Source organism: Lissotriton vulgaris, chromosome 7, assembly GCF_964263255.1.
Source record: "Lissotriton vulgaris chromosome 7, aLisVul1.2, whole genome shotgun sequence".
In the NCBI taxonomy this organism is placed as follows: Eukaryota; Metazoa; Chordata; class Amphibia; order Caudata; family Salamandridae; genus Lissotriton; species Lissotriton vulgaris.
In genome coordinates, this window is record NC_141695.1 from 10244985 (window position 1) to 10262749 (window position 17765).

The 17765-nt window shown below is 46.0% G+C and overlaps 1 long non-coding RNA gene across 1 annotated transcript in view; it reads right to left on the reverse strand.

Moving 5' to 3' along the window:
• LOC147700500 (uncharacterized) overlaps positions 1 to 17259 on the reverse strand; it is an 86989-nt gene extending 69730 nt beyond the window's left edge. The window contains exon 1 of the long non-coding RNA XR_015297384.1: positions 17205 to 17259. This is a non-coding gene — a long non-coding RNA (uncharacterized LOC147700500). The remainder of the gene's footprint in view (positions 1 to 17204) is intronic.
• Positions 17260 to 17765: the final 506 nt, after the last annotated feature.

The following is a 17765-nucleotide window of genomic DNA, read 5'->3' on the forward strand; positions in this document are numbered from 1 at the left end:
TTTATGCATCCTAGTTTCTCACTGAACAACTAGTTTCTCACTGAACAACTCTTTAAAGTTCTTTATAAACTTGTTCTCCACATTGTCTACAGCCTGTACTTGAATAACTGGATGAGCATTCGGATTGAGACTCACACCCAACCTTGCTTGATGAGACCAACTCAACAAGTTGTCTCCCCTGTTCACCACATAAACTTTTGCTTCTGTAAACCTTCCCTTATATTCAATGCAGTCAAAAAAGTAACCCATTATTTTTATGGGATGTTCTTGATAACCTGTTGGTCTTATATCCGGTTCACACAAAGTCTTTTTCTTTCCAAACACATTCTCAAACACCTCGTTTGATATAAAAGTGACATGTGAGCATGAATCAAATTTCATCAACACACGTGCTTCCCCAATCAACACATAATCAGAAGGATGTTCTACAACATCATCATTAATCTGAAAGCTAACTAACTTAGTCTCAGTCTTCGCTTCTCTCCCAACTCTTGTTCTGCAATTTCTACCAATGTGTCCCTTTCTTCCACACACGTTGCAATTGAATTTAAGAGCAGGACACTCTCTCGCATTTGCCATATGCCCATATCTCCCACATCTGTAACAAGTTCCTTGAAAAGGAGTTGTGAATTTCTTACTTGTCTGAGTTTTAGAAAAACCACCATCAGCCTCTCCTTTCAACCCTTCCTCCTCACACACTTCTTTTTTCTTCTTCTGATCCTCTCTCTTCACAGCCTGACACACCACTTCTTGTGTTGAAGAACTACTTGGCTTTTCATCCTTTTTCTCCTTGCTTAGTTCTCCAACGCATTTTAACATGTGTTCAACCCTTTTTGCAATACCTACAACTTCTTCAAGTGCAGGTTCATCCTTTAGCCACAACTCTTCCCTTATTTTATCACTCACACACCTCAGAACAAACTGATCCCTTATTCGTTCTTCTACCAAAACCCCAAACTTACAACTTGATGCCAACTTCGTGAGCGCAGTAATGTAGTCCTCAACACTCTCTTCCTTGCCTTGTTCTCGTAACCAAAAATTGTAGTACCTTTCCATGATGGTACTCACTTTAGGAAGATAGTGCAAATCCAACTTCCTAGCACATACCTCATACTCATTCAATCCCCTTTGATCTGCATTTGAAAGAACTGGAAGCGTCTCCAGAATTTCCTGGCCTTCTCCTCCCAAACAATGCATTAACAATGCATGCTTCCTTTCGCCAGACAAGTTCGCACCACACACTCTCGCATAGTTTTCGAAAATTTTCTTCCACTTTTTCCACTTAATCAGTGGTTCCCCTGGTTCCATCAGAAAGAAAGGAGGCGCAGTTACATTCTGCATTTTGCTACTCCTATTCACCTTAATATACTTTGACTTTTTTTTTAACCTTTATAATTCACCATCAAAGTACCTCCACCCTTCCCACATAAGGTGAGCCTATCACTGTTGACAGGCTTCAAATCACACACTCAGTTGAGATTGATTAGTCTCTTCAACACCTCTTGTCGCTTTTCCAGCTTATGCCCCTTAGTCTGTCCAAAATGCTCCTTCGACTTCACTCCTTCTTCTCCACTTTTCTTTTTTTTTATATCAACAGGTCTGTTTTTTGTCAATTTTAAACTCCTATAATGCCATTTTCCCAAATACCGTTTTTCCTGTTGAAACGCCGAATTTCCTGCCTCTCTCGTTGTCTTCTTCTTTATGAATTCGAAAAACAACAAAAAAAATTCAAAAGGGCCGCCGCCAACTTCTCTTATGCACTTGGTCTTTTTTCATAAGTCGATTCGGCTTTTTTTTTTCCAGTCCGACCCAAAATGGCCGCCACACAACAATCAGACTTTTTTCCTTCGACTGATCGGGCTTGTTTCTTTTTTATTTTTAAAACGCCCCCATTCAAAGATGTCTGCCACTTTCCTCCAACAAACAGTCTTTTTCTTTGGGAATTTACCCACGAAAATCGACGTCACGCTTAAACTCCGTTTTTTTTCCTTTTCCTTAGTAAATCAAAGATTTTCGCTGCGTTTTCGTCTATCACTTCCTTATTTACAGCGCTTCCTTCGTTTTGCTGTAATCCTCCCTGGAATATGCCAATCAGCTTTCCTTCTTCCACACAGCAGCCAAGTGAGTGTTTTTTGTTCTTTTTTCTTTATACCTGTTGTTGAGGCTGACTTGCACACGTGGACCTCTCCTCAAACGTCGCCAGTGTAATAAAGTTGAAACAATCCAAGTTAAGATGAGCAAGTATAGTTTATTCAGCCCCAGCCAACAGTCAGCTAACAATTGACAATCCTGGAATTACCAGTAATGGGAACCTTGGTGACATATGGTTCCAAACACTAGGTTCCAACATGGAATCAGAATACCTGGGAAGACAGGTCATCACATCTAGTCCCTGGAAACAACGAGCGCTTTCAAGGTAAGGGACGCTTCCCTAACATTTTACATCAATGCGCTACTGAGGGCGCAGACTTCTTGGCTAACAGTGACTAGGGTTTGCCTGGTGGTGGCGTTGGGATTGACAGCCTTCAGCGTTTTTACCCGAGGTGCACAATATGTGGTGTGTTTTTATTGACAGTTTGTCTCTAAAATAATCTGAGGGAATTCAGCGGCTGAAAATTCGAAGAATTCGGCATTTCCCGGATGTGGCATTTTCGTGCATCTGCGGGATCTCTAGTTCAATATTCGGGTTAGGCATCGCTCGATGCATCTGTTTGCAGAAAGGGCCGTGGCTTTAACAAAGCAATCAGTGCCCCTGTGCCCCGTGCTCCGCTTGCCACACAGTCATGATTGCTGCCAGGGTCCATGCACCCTAGATCTGCAGATTGGCACTGCGATGCAATGTGATAATTCAGCAGTCTGCGCTTTTTTGTTTCCTTGCTCCTTGTTTGTAAGTGCTCCGAAACATCATTTCGGGTTTTTCGAGAGGAGCACCGGCCAATTACAGTCCCCTTACACTATTTAAGTGTTATTTGTTATCTGAGAACTTCTTGTTTTTTTAATTTAATGCTGGTGTGTTGCACGGCACATTTTCACTTAGCAGAAGCTAACTGCTGCCCGCTTTTATTTGTTTAAGCACAGCTGTGCATAAACAAATAAAAGTTTATGCACAGCACTTTCGATTTACCTGCGGTTGCCAACTGCTTTTGGTGAACTGAGGTTCCGTGACGATCGTAAGTGGTGTTTTCAACTCGTACGAATATGGTCGAGTCTGGTATCTATGAACCGCAAATGACGAGTTTAGTGGGTGTACGCATTTTCGCTGTGCTAACCTAAACCGTTCGTTTGTTTCGTGGGTTTCTACATCCGAGCCCACGGGTTCCATCTTAGATGCGGCATCCATTTTGTCTCTTGCCCTCAAGTAGCCAGCGAACGGACGCTGTCCGCTTCGCGACCCTGGGATTCCCAAGACTTTTGCGGAAGACACGTTTCCTTTGAAAGTGTCTTTATGATGAGGGGGATGATACTGTAAGGCAGATGGCCCCGCTCGAGGCTCATCTTGCCGTGCCGGTCTATTGTCTTAGACGTGCATCTCATTAGGCACGTCCCTTTGATGCCTGCAGCTCGTGTTTCCCGATACCACCCCTTTTACACCCTTTCCGATCTCCCCACTGTTTCTGCCTTCCTCTGCACCTGTCTCTGTTCCTTCTTCGATCTGTTTACTGCTGATTGGAATGTACTAATGGTGGGAAGATGGGTTTTTACAGTTGGGAACCACCAAATGTTTCCGTACTTAAGTTCCGGGCCCTGAATACATGAAAGCAACCCCTTCTGGTGTTTACGATGGGAACCAAATTGTAAACCTTTGTGTATCATGTTAACCTATGAGAGAAATGTGTATAAAAGGAGCGACCCACAGTAGCAATTTGAATCAGGCTCCGTGAACCTACATGTGATGTACTTCTTGTGACTTCTGTTTTCCCTGCAGTAAATAAACCTCGAATCTTTGACGCCGAAGGAAGTGTCCCGTGTCTCTGTCATTTGTACGCCGGAACAGGTTACCCACGAAGGTTTCAGGTGTTGTCCCCTGGCACCGCTGGGTCTTAAGAAAACCCAGTCCTTCAGTTGGCGCCCAACGTGGGGCTGCATCAGTGGTACCGGTCCAAGCCAGACGATCGTGAGGAACTTCGTGTGAAATCTCCGAGGGAAGGTGCACCCCGCTTCATCGATCCTGTTGTCGAAACAAGTGGCCCGACAACTTTTCCCGCGAAGATTCCCGCCTCCTGACGGCTGCGACGGACTGCTGCCCTGACTGTAGACCTGTTTTGGCGCCTGGCGTAGACCTTGGTACAGCGAGACGATTGACGGGCCTTCCTGGTGACGCCATCGATCTTTGAGTTAAGTATTTGTGGGTCGCTCCCAGAGTCCTTAGTTGTGGGTGCTTAGTTGTTGCATGGTTCCATTGCATTTGTGGTTCTTAGTACTTGGTTCTTTGTTGTGATATTTGACGTCTGCAGTCGCCAAAAACCGAGGGTTTTTGCTCTTTGCAGGGACTTGGTAAATCCCGTAACCCTTGAAGTTTGTGAAACTCGGCTAGTGTGCAAGATGCCTGGCCGTAGTACTTTGTTCAGTTGTTTTGGTCGTTGTGGTACGGATTCCCGACTGGAGGATTCGTGTCCGATACCTCTGGTTGGAACTCCAACTTATGAGCTATATAGCAAGCATGGGTTAGGTCCGAATACCTTTAATGAATATTGGATTCGCTATACTAAAAAGGATGGTGTCCTTAGTTGGCCACCTCATGGTAGTTTCGAGACCCCGATTTTAGATAACCTTGAGGCTAAATTGTTTAAGAAAAAATCAAGGCCGGACATGTTTGGTGCCTTTCGGTTATGGCGCAAAGAAGCCAAACAGAAAGAAATCAGACAGATAAAACGTAATCAGAGAGATGGAGTTGCTACCATGGTAAGGAAAGCAGAACCGTTTCAGCGAGATAAGGAGGAAAAGGAAGTTTTCGATAGGCTTCAGCGTATGTCTATAGATAAATGTTACCCCGTTTTGCCAACGGAGTCGGATAAGAAAGAGGAATCAGTTGAGGACCCTTTACTGTCCTATCTTTTGAAGTCACCACCTCCGTACGCACAGGGTACCACAGCTCCTGTGGTTCCCCTCGTACCTGCTCCTGTACCTGTTCCTCAACCTGTTCCTCAACCTGTACCCGTTCTTCCGACTGTTCCTGCTCCCTTGCCTACTTCTGTTCCTACTGCTCCACCGCTTGTACTTCCTCATACTCCTGCTCCCGCTGCTGCTCCTGTTCTACCTACTCCTGCTGTTTCCGACTCTTCTCTTGTTAATCCCCTATGTTATACTTCTCCATCTACCCGACGTCGTACTCCTTTAGTTGCTGCTAACTTTTTCAATCCTCTTGGACCTATTCTTGAGTCCGCTGGTTCGGACGGTCCTCAAAGACGTAGTCAGCTTCCCGGTAATCGGGAACGTGCTGCACTGTATAATATGGCGATGGCTTGGATGAAATACCCCATTAGGAATCCTCCACGTTCAGTGCTGAATACGTTTTGTCAATTCAATATACCGACACAAAGATATGTTTTTGAAGAAATGTGTAAGGTTTTACGTGACCAAATATCGGCTGATGCATCCGACGATGTATTGACTGCTTTGACTAATCTGCAGCTCCAGTTTTCGAGCGGAATGATAGTAGACTCTAATGTTTGACGCGCTGTTGAGCAGTTGTTATCTTTTCGTCCCTCTATAATGCCTCGAGCGTTGTTCGTGGAAGACATTGAGGGACCACTAGAAGCGCCTGGCCAGTATCCCATGCGCGAAGTTCCACCAGTGTGGATGCCAGGTGATGCTAATGCCGTTCCTATCATCTTGCCGCACTTTCAGAGAGTGTGGATCCATCTTCCATGGAAACGTTCGGAAGTTTTGCAGGTAAAGCAGTCTTTGCCTGACCCTCGCAGAAATCCTGCAGGGTATTATAAAGAATTATCTCAGCTCGTAGATGCTACGATAATGAATCTTTCTGATATCGATATGCTGTTTGGCAATGTCGTACCGCAACCGGTATGGGCAAAGATTCGTCAGGAAAACCATGCAGCAGAATTAGGTGGTGATTGGGCTGCTCTTATTGCAGCAGACACACGACAAATTGGTGGGGCTAAACCTGAACAGTTAATTGCCGATCTCCCTCAGAGAATCATTACCTTGATGAAAACGCTTATGCCAGCTATGAAGGTGAATTGGGACAAGTTGTCCGCTTGCAAACAGAAGAAGGACGAGAGTGTCTCTGATTTCTTTACGAGATTTGAGGAGGCATTCATCGATCATAGTGGACAGGATATGGGTACCGAAGGTGGTCAGAGGTTGTTCGTGGACAAATTTGTCTCTAACTTGTTGCCTGACTTGAGCCCCAAATTGAGAAATTCTGAGAGTGCGTGGGCTGTTTCTACTTCTGCTCAAATATTGGCTACGGCCCAATATTATGAGAATAGGGAGAAAGAGGAGAACGATCGTGCGGACAAGAAAACGAAAGAGCACAAAACTAAAGTGTTGTTACAACAGGCGTATCCTCCGCGTTCGAATCAGAACGACTCGCAACAGCGGAATAGATCCCAATCTCAGTCAAATAGGTCGCAATTACGAAATGATTCCTCTTCACAGAGATCTTCGTTGGGGTACAATCAGTGTGCCTATTGTAGGAATGAGGGTCATTTAAAATTCGATTGTCCAGTTCTAAATGAGCGTAATAGTGGTAATTCATCTAGAGGAGGTCGTGGTGGTTCTCAACAGACATCACGTGGTAGAGGTTGCGGTGCTCAAAGCGATCGTTCCACTAATACTTCTGACTCTAATAATTGTTTTGACCAGCGCGGATCATCGCAAGGGCGATCTGCTCAGTACAACGTGGACGATTATTACGTTGATCAGGATGCTGACGACGGTAATTACTAGGACAGCCATAGACAAGGAAAGGGAGTAGTATCAGTTCCGGTTGATCAGAGAGGGCCTTACGTCGCAGTTGCCACCTCGGGCGTCGTTGAGCCTTTTCTGTTGGACACTGGTGCAGCGAAAAGTTCCATAATGCATTCGAAACTCCCTGGCACACCTTTGTCTGGCTTAACAAATGTTTCCGTTGGATTCTCTGGCGCCCCTGTTAGCAATCCGGTTTCGTGCCCTCTGCCACTTACAATTGGGCCTCGTGAGCTGAAAGCTCCGTTGATTTTGACCACTGGTTGTGGTGAAAATCTTTTGGGCCTGGATTTGCTGAAACGTTTGTATGCGACTTTGTATTGTTCTCCTGCGGGAGTAAAGCTTACTTTGGGTGAGAGAGTTATCTCTCCAATGTACTTGTCTCTCGATAAGCTTCCACCGGAATTGAGTTCTCTTCCTGCATCCTTGTGGGCAACAGGTCCCAATGACGTGGGCCTGCTTGACATCTCTCCTTATGTTGTCCATTTGAAATCTAACGTGCGACTGCCACGTATTCCCCAGTATCGTATCTCCCTTGATGGTGAGCGAGCATTGTTAGCTATCATCTACGATTTGATTGAGAAAGATGTTATCGAAGAGACTCGGGGAAACGTGTGCAACAGTCCTGTACTACCCATTTTGAAGCGCACAGATCCATCAAAACCACCTGTTTATCGTTTTGTTATCGATTTACGGGAGGTGAATAAAATTGTGATTCCTCAGTTCCCTGTTGTGCCTGACATCACGGCGCTACTGACTCTGATTCCAGCCTCTGCATCTTGGTTCTCTGTGATCGATCTGAAGAATGCTTTCTTCAGTATTCCGATTGCTGAGGAAAGTAGAGACCTTTTCGGTTTCTCTCTTGGTGGCCGCAGCTTCCCGTTTAAACGTGCTCCTCAGGGCTACTGTGAGAGTCCATCGATATACAGTCAAGCCTTGAAGGGCCAACTTGATGCGTTTGTGTTGCCGGCTGGCGCAGCCTTGATCCAATATGTTGACGACTTATTGGTGGCTGCAGATACTCAGGACATTTGCAAAATTGCCACGGTATCGTTGTTGCAGCATCTCTGTGACTTACATCACAAGGTGTCACCTTCTAAACTCCAATATTCTTGTCAAGAAGTAACCTATCTAGGTCACTTATTGTCAAAGGAGGGAAGAAGATTGACCCCAGAGAGAATTGCAGCGATTGCTCGAATGACTGTGCCAACAACTCCGAGAGATGTGCGTGCCTTTTTAGGAATCACGTCATACTGCAGGCAATGGATTCCAAATTTTTCATTGCTAGCGAAACCATTGGTGGCTCTTACGTGCAAGGATGTTCCAACTCCTTTACCATGGACGGAAGAATGTCAGAAAAGTTTTTCTGAACTGCGTGACGCGTTGTGTTCGGCTCCTGTGTTAGGTACCCCTGAATTCAGCAAGCCGTTTACATTATACGTTCACGAGAGAGAAGGTTGTGCGTTGAGTGTTTTGACGCAACCTTTTGGTGGTAAGCAGCGTCCATGTGCATATTTTTCCTCGACCTTGGACCCGGTAGCTAGAGCATTGCCGAGTTTTTTGAGAGCAACAGCGGCGGCTGCGGTGTCCATCCGACAATCTGCAGGATTGGTCATGGATAATATGCTTACGGTGATGGTTCCGCATGCAGTTGACACTCTCTTGAATCGTACGAAAACTCAACACTTGACGAGTGCAAGGTTGTCTGGCTATGAGTTGACGCTTTTGGCAAGTCACATTCAGATAAAACGTTGTAATGTCCTGAACCCGGCGACTTTGTTGCCAATTAGTATGGAGTCAGATGAAGTAACACCTCATGACTGTTACTTACGGACTGAGGAGGAAACAAAAGGTCGTGTGGACCTTAAAAACACTCCTTTGAAAGATCCCGATGGGACCTTGTATGTGGATGGTTCATGTTTTAAATTGCCGAATGGTGATGTGACGACTGCGTATGCTGTGGTAACTTTGAATACTGTTGTGGAAGCTGCGAGATTGAATCAGAATTCTGCCCAAGCTGCAGAGCTGATCGCTTTGACTAGAGCGTGTGTGTTGTCGAAAGGGAAACGGGTGAATGTGTTTACCGACAGCCAATACGCTTTTGGCGTCGCGCATAGTTTTGGACGGTTGTGGAGAGAGAGAGGTTTTATGACGTCGCATGGCACTAAGATTCAGCATGGACAACTTGTGAACGATCTTTTGGATGCACTTACGTTGCCTAAACAGGTGGCGATTGTCAAATGTAGTGCGCATCGTAAGGTGACGGATGATGTTGGTCGTGGCAATGCGTTCGCGGATGAGACTGCTAAGGAGACTGCCCGGAACCTTAGCACCAGAATGTATGTGACGAGTTCGGTTAGGTGGCCTACAGAGACTGGTATGTGTGAGGATACTATCGTGAGCGTGAAAGCGATACAGAATGAGGCCACTGAGACTGAAAAGACGAAGTGGAAAGAGAGTACGGGAAAGTTGGATGCGAATGGGTGTTGGATTGATTTGTCGGAGCATAAGAGGTGGATGTTGCCAGATGCGTATGTGCTAGCTGTTGTGACGATGGCACACGGGTTAGCACATATTAGTGCGAAAGGTATCTGCAAGTTGTTGTCCCCTGTATGGAAGAATGATGGTATCACTAAATGTGCTGAGAGATTGGTGAAGAATTGTATGATATGTATGATGTACAATCCTGGAAAAGGAACCTCTACACCTCCTGGCCATTTTGCTCCCCCTTCATGTCCTTTTGAGGTGATTCAATTAGACTTCATCCATATGGAGCGATGCAATAACCTTAAATACGTTTTAGTTGTGGTTTGCGCATTCTCCCGATAGATTGAAGCCTACCCTCTCAAAGACAACACGGCTCTGTCCACTGCGAAAATCCTACTGAAGGAATACTTTCCTCGGTATGGAATGCCGCGAATTGTATGGTCTGATAACGGAAGTGAGTTTGTGGGGAGTGTGATGAAGTCTGTGTGTTAGGGCCTTGGAATAAAACAGAAATTCCATAGCGCCAATCATCCCCAGTCAGCAGGTTTAGTTGAAGGGTATAATGGCACCCTTAAACTAAAATTAGCGAAGATTCAGGCTACGACTGGTCTTTCGTGGCCTGACGCTTTGCCCCTAGCTCTGTTGTCAACAAGGGCGACTGTACACTCCCGAGTAGGGCTTAGTCCCTATGAAATAGTGTTCGGCCGTCCTGCGAATGTTTGGGGGGTCCCTAGACCGAGTGTGTTTTCTGATCTTGAGTACCCAATGTTGATTGATTATCTTCATGATCTGACTGCTAAACTGAGGTTAATTCACCAACAGGTCTTTGAAGCACTGCCGACGCAGACGGAGGGTCCAGGCCACCAGCTCCAGCCCGGAGACTGGGTGGTGACGAGGAATTTTGGAAGAAAACGCAATCTGGAACCTCGCTTTACTGGACCCTACCAAGTCCTCCTTGCCACGAGAACTGCTGTCCGTTTGGAAGGCCGGAAGAATTGGGTGCATGCCACCCACACCAAGAAGGTACCTATACCTTTATCAGCGGACTCGTGGGTGAGGAAGGGCATTGCTTCGTCTGAAACTGAAAGATTGCAGACCTTCGTACCTTTTAGCGACGCTCAGCCTGTCGGAGAATCCTCAGTGCAGCAGAACGACATTGTTGAACATTTGCCACCACAAAACTCAAGATCTGAACAACTGACTGATCAACAGAACTCTGTTCCCTCATCGGATCCATTGTTTGACGAACAGACACGTCCTGGGAGAAGCCGATACTTTTTGCGATCTAATACCAAGGACAAATAAAAAATTTGCTTTTGTCCCTCGACATCTACGTTACCCCATTGCCACGATCAGTCTCAACACTCGTACAACTGTGATTTTGTAAATATTGAGTTTTTTTCCATATATGTGTTTTTGCTTCCACAGCTGAGAGACTTTGTACATATTTGTGAATTAGGATACCTTGCATCCGGGTGGGCCGTAGGGCCACGCGTGTACTTCCTTCTGGTTAGTAGGTCTTGACACTAGGTCGGAGACCGTCGATTCCTGGGAACTCCTGGGGATTGACTACTGCTACACAGAACGAAGTGCGTCAAGAAACGTTGCAGACGGTTTTAGAGGATGGCGTTTTTAAAGCTTGTGGATTTGGAAAAAGCTCAGGCGCAAAGATTCAAACTGCGACAAATTACTCGTACAAAATGCTTTATGTTTCAGGTGTTCCTTCTGTTTCTAACGGTTTCCTCGTTATTGGCGGGTGGGGTGTATTATATGATACAGTACTTCCTACCTTCTGCCATACCTACTCCTACTTCTGAACCTAAACTTACCACTACTGTGTCCCCTCATTCCTTCCATATCTTACCCCAACACGAGCAGGCTAGACGTGCGGAATTCAGAAATAATTCTTTCATTCAGCTCCCCCATCAGCATCAGTTAGTGGTTAATACCACTAATTGTTGGGTGTGTGGGTTAATGCCACATACCACGGATAAGGGAATTCCATATCTGGTCCTTCCTTATAGTTCCCAGGGTTCAGCTCGAGCATTCCAAACAATGTTTCGAAGTGCACTAGATTCCTACCCCAATCGAGAGCCACGTCCTTCCCACTTTGGTCCTGGTCCGTACCACAAGCCTTTGGCTATAGCGATCGCTGATTTAGATAGGGATATCTATGAGCCGTCGCTCATCCCAGAGGAAGAGGTGCGAGCCTATAGGGATCTGAGTATAGTGCGCTCGTGGGTGAAAGACAGCTTAGAAGCTCGTCTCCGATATGGATCGTACCCCACCTTGGTAATTTCTGTCTAAAAGGTCGTGGCTGAAGACCGAGAGCTCATCTTGGAGAGAGTGCTTGCTCCGAGACGTATGTCTTGCCGATGCTCTCGTCCCCTGTGTTCCTGACTGCCAAGGGTACGCACTTTGTCTGTCATGATCGTGCGTATACGTGGTTGCCCTCCGACTTTGCGGGCACATGTTATATTGCAAATTTGTTGCCTCCGACGTTTACCGTTGATGCAGAGTACCACAAGACTAGAATTGTGAGGGGCGTGATTAGCGAAGAGGACACTGCCGGTCAAGAGGCAGGAGACTTTTTCAAGGGTTTCTTTCCGTTTTGGGGACCTATGGTCAATAGTAGGAACCTGAGACAGTTGACCCGAGTGGTGGAATCGACAGCTAATATCACTGCCAGTGCCCTTGGTAACATCACAGCAGAACTTCAGGCGGATAGGCTCATGACGTTACAAAACCGTATGGTTTTAGACGTTGTTTTAGCAGATCGAGGTGGAGTATGTAAGGTGATCCATTCGAGCTGCTGTATTTTCATTCCAGATAACGCTCCGACTGTCTATCAAGCCATCTCAAAGTTGCATAAGATCTCTGAGTCCATAAACGTGGACGTAGGGGATTGGACGCTACTTGGGTGGTTTTGGGGCCTAATGTCGACTTGGGGTTGGAAAATTCTGATGATCATCGGAGTTGGTGTCGCGTTTCTGTTCACGTGTTGCCTTTGTGTGCAGTGTGGTCCTGCCTTATGTGGCCTCTGTGCTACAACGTGTATAAGACAACCGCCTGTTACCAAAGGAACTCGGATGGATAGAATTATGTTGCAGCAACATCTAGATGGTCTGATGAATATCGAATATGATTCTGACTAGTGCTTGCCTACATGAGGGCAAAAGGAGCGTCTGAGTTTCCGTGACGATCGTAAGTGGTGTTTTCGACTCGTACGCATATGGTCGAGTCTGGTATCTATGAACCGCAAATGACGAGTTTAGTGGGTGTACGCATTTTCGCTGTGCTAACCTAAACCGTTCGTTTGTTTCGTGGGTTTCTACATCCGAGCCCACGGGTTCCATCTTAGATGCGGCATCCATTTTGACTCTTGCCCTCAAGTAGCCAGCGAATGGACGCTGTCCGCTTCGCGACCCTGGGATTCCCAAGACTTTTGCGGAAGACACGTTTCCTTTGAAAGTGTCTTTATGATGAGGGGGATGATACTGTAAGGCAGATGGCCCCGCTCGAGGCTCATCTTGCCGTGCCGGTCTATTGTCTTAGACGTGCATCTCATTAGGCACGTCCCTTTGATGCCTGCAGTTCGTGTTTCCCGATACCACCCCTTTTACACCCTTTCCGATCTCCCCACTGTTTCTGCCTTCCTCTGCAGCTGTCTCTGTTCCTTCTTCGGTCTGTTTACTGCTGATTGGAATGTACTAATGGTGGGAAGATGGGTTTTTACAGTTGGGAACCACCAAATGTTTCCGTACTTATGTTCCGGGCCCTGAATACATGAAAGCAACCCCTTCTGGTGTTTTTACGATGGGAACCAAATTGTAAACCTTTGTGTATCATGTTAACCTATGAGAGAAATGTGTATAAAAGGAGCGACCCACAGTAGCAATTTGAATCAGGCTCCGTGTACCTACATGTGATGTACTTCTCGTGACTTCTGTTTTCCCTGCAGTAAATAAACCTCGAATCTTTGACGCCGAAGGAAGTGTCCCGTGTCTCTGTCATTTGTACGCCGGAACAGGTTACCCAAAAAGGTTTCAGGTGTTGTCCCCTGGCACCGCTGGGTCTTAAGAAAACCCAGTCCTTCAGAACAGTGAGTTTTGCTTACGACATTTATAGTATGCAGCGTTTTTTTTATTGTTATCAGTCCCGTCTGCACGTTGTGTTATTGGGGTGATTTATTGCACAGTGTAATACTAAGACCCCTCTTTCACGGCCTCGAGAAAAGCTTTGCACTTCACCGAGGATGAGTACCCGGTGCAGTGTATTTCTAAGGTCACGCATTCTTAATTAAATTAAGAGCGTGGTCTTGTGGCTTTCTTCTAACTGGCTATGTTCACTTGCTGGAAAGCGAGTCTGTTTACAGTGTTAGAAGGTGATCGGGCAGGAAACTGCTTTAGACATGTTTAATAATAGTTCACACTTGCCCATTCCTTGTTTATTTGCTGCACACTTTTCAATTCAGCACTTGGCAAGCTACATATGTCAGAAATATGAGGAACTATTCCTCGCGCATATATTCATTTAGGTGTTTTAAGAGGCTGATTACATTCGGTGTTTACCAGAGGAATGCACTTATGGCCGTAGCACAGAAAATAATTGGGAGACTTTAAAGCAGGCTATGCGGTGGGTCACTGAACTTCTTGGTCAACGTCTCGCATTTACAAAAGTTAGAGCTGTTGACATTGTAAATGACAATGCCTTTTATTTATGTGTTCATTAGCAAAACCGATAAATAAAAGGCTTTGTTATTTACAATGCCAATAGCTTAAACTCTCGCAAATGCGAGACCTATTGCATTGCAAATGCTTGTGTTTAATACCCTTTGCCTCCCATCCGCACAAACAGACCGATGCGCTAAAGGCCAATAAACTAGATTTATTAAGATGTACTTGCATTTTCTTTAATTCGACAGAATCTAGCCTATGAGCTCCTCATTTACATAAAGTACAAGCGCCGGATTTTATTCGACTGGAAAACTGTTCTGGCAGCGGGTTTCAGTGGACATAAATCAAATGCAATAATGTTGTTGCAGTTTTGTCCTGCTTGAGCGGACTTTGAAGCCTCACAAACTGCACTGCCTGGCAGTAGCTGCGCCTCCGACATTTGAGTGACAGGTTTGCGAAATTACGTGATATTCCCCTTGATAAGGAGGAGTCAGGTTGGGCAAAGCACTGTGGATGAAGGAAATCGACTCATGAGTGAGGCTTTTTTTATTGTTTATTGCTGAACCATAAACTTTTGAAAAATTTCCAAAACATATAATTCTGTGACTAACTCTGGACCGGTATTAGCTACTATAGAATTTAACACAAGTTAGTGCACCCGGAACCAATCCAGTGTGACACGCCAGTTACCATCCTGGAGCACGTGCAGGAGGTCTTATGAACCTTGTAGATGGATCTGGAGGTCGGCACAGAGATGGACCATTGACAAAGGTGAGTGTTGGTTGCATTAGCAGAACTCCAATATTGACGGCTCTGGCTTGTCTAGCGATATTTGTGCATGAGTCCATTGGAGTCACAATGGGAGGGGGGCAGGCGCATCATCCAAATAAGGGGAGTTAGCATGTCGATGAACCCACTGTTGAGAAGGTATAGGTTTATGAATAATTAGTGTTTCACCTATAATCGTTATTGCTAAACTCATGTGAAGGGCATATGTGCACGTGCCCAAGGGATTCCCTCATCATCCTAAGAAAAGCTTAAGAAGGTTACAGATGTATTTCTATTGGAAATGCCCAAAAATTAATCACAGGACCTCTTTGATTAAATTAAAACACAATATAAGAAAGATGCAAAAACACTCTCTCTCTCTCTCTCTCTCCTCCCCTCCCTCTCTCTCTCTCCTCCCCTCCCCCTCTCTCTCTCTCTTTCTCCTCCCCTCCCTCTCTCTCTCTCTCTCTCCCTCTCTCTCTCCTCCCCTCTCTCTCTCTCTCTCTCTCTCTCTCCTCCCCTCCCCCTCTCTCTCTCTCTCTCTCTCCTCCCCCTTTCTCTCTCTCTCTCTCTCCTCCCTCCCTCTCTCCCTCTCCTCCCCTCCCTCTCTCTCTCCTCTCTCTCTCTCTCTCCTCCCCCTCTCACTCTCTCTCTCTCTCTCCCCTCCCTCTCTCTCTCTCTCTCCCGCTCTCTCCTCCCCCTCTCTCTCTCTCTCCCTCTCTCTCCTCCCCTCCCCCTCTCTCTCTCTCCCCCCCCCTCTCTCTCTCTCCTCCCCTCCCGGCTCTCTCTCTCTCTCTCCCTCTCTCTCCTCCCCTCTCTCTCTCTCTCTCTCCCTCTCTCGCCTCCCCTCTCTCTCTCTCTCTCTCTCCTCCCCTCCCTCTCTCCTCCTCCCTTCCCTCTCTCTCTCTCTCTCCTCCCCTCCCTCTCTCTCTTTCTCTCTCTCTCCTCCTCTCTCTCTTCTCCTCCTCCTCCCTTCCCTCTCTCTCTCTCTCCTCCCCTCCCTCTCGCTCTCTCCCTCCTCCCTCTCTCTCCTCCCCCCTCTCTCTCTCTCTCTCTCTCTCTCCTCCCCCTCTCTCTCTCTCTCCTCCCCTCCCTCTCTCTCTCCTCCCCTCTCTCTCTCTCTCTCCTCCCCTCCCTCTCTCGCTCTTCCTCTCTCTCTCTCTCCTCCCCTCCCTCTCTCTCTCTTTCTCCCCTCCCCTCCCTTCCCTCTCTCTCCCTCTCTCTCTCTCCTCGCCTCTCTCTCTCTCCCTCTCTCTCGCCCCCTCTCTCCCTCTCTCTCTCTCTCTCTCCCCCTCTCTCTTCCTCTCTCTCTCTCTCCCGCTCTCTCCCCCTCTCTCTCTCTCTCTCTCTCTCTCTCCCCCCTCTCTCTCTCCTCCCCTCCCTCTCTCTCTCTCTCTCTCTCGCCCCTCTCTTCCTCTCTCTCTCTCTCTTTCCCTCTCCTCTCTCTCTCTCTCTCTCTCTCTCTATCTCTCTATCCCTCTCTCTCTCTCTCTCTCCCTCTCTGCCTCTCTCTCCCTCTCTCCCTCCCTCTCCCTCTCTCCCTCTCTCTCTCTCTCCCTCTCCTCTGTCCCTCTGTCTCTCTCTCTCTCCCCCCTCTCTCTCTCCTCCCCTCCTCTCTCTCTCCCTCTCTCTCGCCCCCTCTCTTCTCTCTCTCTCTCTCTTTCCTCTCTCTCTCTCTCTCTCTCTCTCCTCTCTCTCTCTCTCTCTCTCTCTCTCTTCTCTTCTCTCTCTCCCTCTCTCAACACTGAGGATTTACAGGAATCCAAACACCAGCGTAAAGTACTCAAACAACAATAACGTCTGTCTTATAAATGTCACAAAAAGATGTTAATATTTCACTTCTGTTCTTGGATGTTTGTGAAAATACAACACATATTGCATTACAACAGCTATAGGTGTCACATTTGTGAAAGTTAAAAGTATTGGCATTGTAAATGACAAAGCTATTAATTTCGCTATTTTCAAAACCAACACATAAATAAAAAAATGTCATTTACAAGACCAATAGCTCAAACTTTCCTAATGCGAGACCTATTGCATTGCAAATGCTTGTTTAAAGATGGGCACTACAGTTGATACTGTCCAGGTGGGAGTAAAGCCTAAGTACCAGCAAGCCCTTAAACCCATTGCTATCACCGCAACCCAAAGTTCTGGACACAACTTGTACAAGTCAATGGGGGTGCAGTCTGAAAACTTGGTTTTTCCATGCTTAGGGGTGGCTATTTGGTCTATTAGACGGAGATTTTTGCGTCGGGACACTCTTGCTGAGTAGCCGTGTGTTCTACAAATGTGCATCATTCATTCATTCATTCATTAATATAGAAAATTAGGGCTTGGACTTACGTTTCAACAAAAATCCACTCTCATTGCCACTTTCAACATTTGTCATCCGGTGCTGCTCCAAAATAGGTCAGGACTCTGTTCAGTTTCAACGTCCAGTTCTGAAAAACACATTATTTCCAAAAAGCACAGATTTTAAAAATGAGCTGTACCAATTATATCATGAAATATAAAACCAAAAAAATAACTAAGATAGAAAGGATTAAATACATAAAGTCCACCTACAATATATACATTCCTTATTGAAGAAGGCCTCATCAGAGGAAAGAAGACTCATGTATGATCAAGGGTCACTATCGAACTATTATGCTATCTCCCCACAGACACGTTTTACTCATATTCTATTTGCTCTCCATATGAGATATGATCAACAAAATTACATTTTAATATTTTCTGTCCTTCTGCAAACCCGAAGTCTTTTCTTCCTGGCATCTATGCCATACTCCTTAACATTGGTCTAAATCAACGATGTATCTTGCACATGAAAGAAAATGCATTTTAACCTAAATCACATGAACATTTGAATACATTTTTGAGCTTCTCCGCCCCAACCAGTTGTAAAGT